The sequence below is a fragment of the Solanum stenotomum genome, chromosome 6, assembly GCF_019186545.1.
Source record: "Solanum stenotomum isolate F172 chromosome 6, ASM1918654v1, whole genome shotgun sequence".
Taxonomy (NCBI): Eukaryota; Viridiplantae; Streptophyta; class Magnoliopsida; order Solanales; family Solanaceae; genus Solanum; species Solanum stenotomum.
The window spans coordinates 40,720,167-40,725,487 of NC_064287.1; the positions used below are offsets into that span (position 1 = coordinate 40,720,167).

The 5,321-nt window shown below is 25.9% G+C and overlaps 1 protein-coding gene across 1 annotated transcript in view; it reads left to right on the forward strand.

Annotated features, from left to right (window-relative positions):
- Window positions 1–5,321, forward strand: part of LOC125868748 (uncharacterized) — a 13,998-nt gene that overhangs the window by 1,718 nt on the left and 6,959 nt on the right. The window lies entirely within an intron of this gene.

A 5,321-nucleotide genomic window follows, 5' to 3' on the forward strand; every position in this document is an offset into this window, starting at 1 on the left:
ATTTTATCACTACTAAAGCCAGAAGAACTACCTACGACACGAGCACTAAAAGAAGGATTTATTTCAGCAGAATTATTAACCAGATATTGCAAGCTAATTGGTCATAAATACCCGGACCATATATGTTCAAAGTGCAACGGAGAAGATAATATAATTCCAGACGTCCAGCTGGAATAATCAACGAGGAGGAAAACAAGAAGGAGAAGAGATATGAACGAAAAAAGTTATGTATAAAATAATGTAAATGTAAAAGTCATAATAGTTGTCATAAAGTAGGTATGGGTCTTTTGTACAAAATATGACAAGTGTATGTGGTAGATAGTGTACATTATTAATATGTGCAAATAAGTCGTAAAGAGGATAGTGGTAGACAAAATAAGAACTATTCATGAATAGTAGTTATGAATAGTAGTAAATAGTAATGGACATGTGTAAAAAATGTGTTAGGATAAGTATTTAGAATAGTAAATTTGTATGTCTATATATAGACTTAGAAGTAAACATTGTAAAGGGAGGCAACGCCTAAATAAAAACTCTCTTCTCAAAAAACTCTCTTAAGATACTAATTACTTAAAAGTTAATGGATAAATCTGAAATCCAGTCAGATATTTCAGATAGCATGGCTAAGCAAGAGGCAAAGGTATATTGTTCAAAAAATATGCGGAACTAATTTCATATATTCCTGAATATCATATATATGATTGAATAAATTTATGTTAGTTATTATGTATTAGAATTATTTGAATCATGATTTCTAGTTTATTAGCACACTGGAAACAGGGAGAAAACTTCTATACTATGCCATCCTAATGTTGAAACCGGTAGGCGAGGAAGGCCGTTTAGGGGAGTAAACAAAGTTGAGGCGCTGATAAGAAGAAAGTATCCCTAAAGTACGATGCTAGTAGTGACAGGAAAACATGATAAAGATAATCTAGTTCATAATGATCTAATATGAATTTAATCAATTATGAATATGATAGGAAGGAATAATTTGAAATAAAAAATCTGCATAATAAAGAACATGACTACATACATGCATGATGAAATGATAAAAAACTACGAAACTTTAATCTTATATGTACTTAAAAATATAAAAATAATCGAATTAAGAAGAATAATATGGGGAAAATATTTAATGATTACGAATCAGAAGATATATTAAATCAAGAATGGTATGAAATAGACGTACATGATTTAGACTTCGAAAGAATAGAATGGTATGATTTAGAAATAAATTCAAATTAAAATGAACTACGAATATTTACAATATTGGATAAAATCTATGGAAGATATAAAACTATTAGAACAATTAATGGAGGAAAATTTATATATATACCAAAGAACCGAAGTTATGTTATATCTAGAATATATCATAAATAATATTAAAGAAATATTCAGATTAAAACAACTATCGAAAGAATATTACAATAAATATTATTACATTTTACCATGAATTTCACACTACCAAAAAATAACATTAAAGAGATATCAAGATTAAGACACTTAGCAAAAGAACACTACAATAAAATCTTTAAAATAAAATACTCACCTACAACACTACCACCTACCACACTACCACTTTCATGAATTCCCCAACTACTAGTTCCGCTACGAAAAATGGTATCAGAGCTATGGATAATAAGAGACACGGTAAGAAACATACGAGTAGAAAATTAAGAAAAATAGGAAGAAAATTAAATAAACTATATCCGAAATATAAACAACTTAATATCACAAAGACTGATAATGAAAAATTAGATCAATTAATAAATAATATATCTAAAATAGAATATAAATATATTCAATATTTAAAAATACAATGAATAACAATAATAACGAATATAGACAAAAACTTAATGAAATAATTATAGAAAATCGAGAAGAATTAGAACATAGGCAAAATAGACTTAACAATAATATATTCGCAGGAATTTGTCACAAATCTATAGTAGCACAAAGAAAAACTATTTTATATCTAGAAATACAAATAAATAACTTAGAATATAAACTACAACATAATTTATAAATGAATAAAGAAGAATACACAATAGATGAAAAAACATATGAAAATTATGACGGATTAAAAATAAAGATAATATTTTCTAATCTAAGAAGAAGATATAAGAAAATAGGTGACAATATAAGTTTAATGTTAGAAAAAGAAACGGTAAAACTAGAAGATAGTTTAACTGCTATGGTAAGAATAACAAAAGAAAATGAAGAAATAGATAGAAGAACGGAAATTGAAAAAATAAAACAACAAGCAAAAAAGGAAGTACAAAAATTAGAAGAAGTAAAAAATACTAAAATAATAGAGCTAGAAAAAGAGCTAGCAATATTAAAAGAAATGTATGAAATTAAACAAAAAGAAAAAGAACAAAAAACAAAATTAGCAAATGAGATAATTAAATTTAAAGAAAAATTGCAATTACAAGATGAATTAGGAGAAAAAGAAGAAAATAACCAAGATAATCTACCAGAAATAAGAGTTGATGAAATAAACGATGATGATCTAGAACAACATTCGGAAACAAGCGAAACATATACGGAACTTTTAACAAACATAGATAATGCAAAGAATTTAGAAGTAAATACAGAAGACGTAGACATGGACGAAAAACCTAGCACATTAGGAGTAAAAAACCCAAAAAATTTTAATCCAAAATATTATAATGAAAATTATGAACAATATGATAAAGAAAAAACTATATGGGATAAAAGATTAAATAAAAAATGGACGCCTAATCCAATAACTGGACAACATGAATTTTTAGATTTAGACTGTGTAGCAGACATAAATAAAACAATCCAATTATGGGTATGATACATATAAAACAATTAATAGATAACAAGATAGTAATAGCAGAGGCACAGGATACATAGAAAGAACACTTATAGGAACAGTAAAATTATGGCTACAAAATTTAACAAATGAAAGCTTAACAACTTTAAGAAATAATAAAAAAATTGAAGGTGGAATAGCCACTACAACCATGGAAATATTATATAAATATGAAATAGTTATAAGAAATGAATTTAGTAGTATGACAACAGAAGTAGAAGAACAAAATAAAGAAAAAATTATAAATCGGAATCTAATGACAAAATTAGCAATATGTAATATGTGTTACATAGATGAATATACATGTGCATTTAGAGAATATTATTATAAAGGAACATATAACATAGAAGAAAGTAAAGAAATAAGAAAATTATATTTTACAAAATTACCAGAACCTTTTAATACAAAAGTAATAAAAAGTTGGAATGAAGTAGAATTAACAGATACCTTAGGAGCAAGAATAAAATTCTTACAACGATGGTTTATGGAACTATGTGAAAAACATAAAGAAGAAATAAAAATGGAAAAAATGTTAGTAAAAAACTTGGCATGTTGCAAAAATAAGACAGCACCTCAATTTGGTTGTACGGATAGGTATTATAAAAATAAAATAAAATATAATAAAAAATACAGATCGAAATATAAATATAAAAAACCAAAAAGAAGGTACTATGTAAAAAATTACAAAACCAAAAGACCAAAAAGAAAACTAACGGAATGTACTTGTTATAATTGTGGAAAATTAGGACATATAGCTAGAGATTATAAATTACCTAAAAATCCAACGAAAAAACAAATATCAAAAATAATAATAGACGATGAAAAATATACACAAATAGAATACGTAGATTATGAATTAGAAAGCAATGATAGTATATATGAATTATCGAAAAATGAAATAGATAATGACATAGGAATAGAAAATGAATTCTATAATATAACAAATGACTGAAGCAGATATACAAACAATAAATAAAGAAGAACATCAAGACGAAGAATATTTAGAACAGAAAATAATATTTGATAATAGTATATTTGAACAAATAAAAGGAAAAGAATTAGACCTAAGCGTAGCAGAAATATTCGAAATACCAACAATAAGAAACTGGTTTAAACGACAAAAAGAAGAATATTATGTAGTAAGTCAAAGAGAACATATCATAGATTGCAAATACACTAAAGGAAAGGCCAAAATACCAATAATAAATAAACGAATAATAAATAAAGAAATACAAGATATTAAGGCTAAAAATCCAATTAAATATGTACATTTAGGAGGAACAGAAATATTAATAAAAGCATGTTTTAGAGAAGGAATAGATACACCCATAGAAATATACTTAGCGGATGATAGAATTATACAACCCATAGAAAAAAGTATAATAAGTGCAGTAAGAGGTAACCTCATATACCAAAAATTCAAGTTTATAATAAGTGCTAACTACTCAGTAGCAATAAATGACAGAAATATAGATAAATCACTAGTATTATACTGGCGAATGTCAGGGATAGAACTAGCCCCAGGTAAAATATTTACAGCTAGATGTAAAAACTTATATGTTCTAACAACAAAACATAAAATAACAGCAAAAAATAAAATAGATAAAATAAAAATAAAAGATCCCTTTGAAAGAATAGTTACAGTCATAGATAAGAACGATTATAGTTACAATGAAATTGATATAGAAGAAGATTTAGAAATAGTAAAAGAAAGACTAAGCACATCGAAAAGGATAAACAATGAGATACCCCAAATATCATAAAAAATGAGTACCTCAAGGAGAATAGATAAAACCCCACAAAAATCAATAGAAGAAGATATAAAACCACATCATTACTACATAACGAGAATAATGGAACAATGAAAACATTTAATATTAATAGATACAGGACGAGAAGAAAACTATATTACAAGAGAATTAGTGACGGAAGATGAAATAATAACTATTGAACAATCATGCTCCGAACTACCAAAAGCATTAATGTATACCGAAGAAACTACAAAAAGAAAATAATCATCGGAGGAGTACCAATAGTAATAAAATTCAAAATATATCAGGAAATGAAAATATCATTTTAGGAATAAAATGGTTGGAACAAGTAAAACCATATAATCTAGAAGACAAACAGTTAACAATAAATTATGAAAATAAAAGAGTAATAATAAAAAGGACTTTGGTATGATAAAAATATGAAAATATATATACTTGCAAAGATAATAATAGAAGGATATTACAACCGATATTATACACCAATGATAGATATGCGAGCAGAAGCTAATATATGTAAAAACAATTGTTTACCAGAAGATAAATGAGAAAAATTTAAAATACCGATAGTAGTAACGGGATTTAATAATGAAGGAAGCATGATCACATATAAGGCAAAAAATATAAAAGTACAAATATGGAATAAGATATTAACTATAGAAGAAATATATAACTTTGAATTAACTACAAAAGATATGCTATTAGGAATG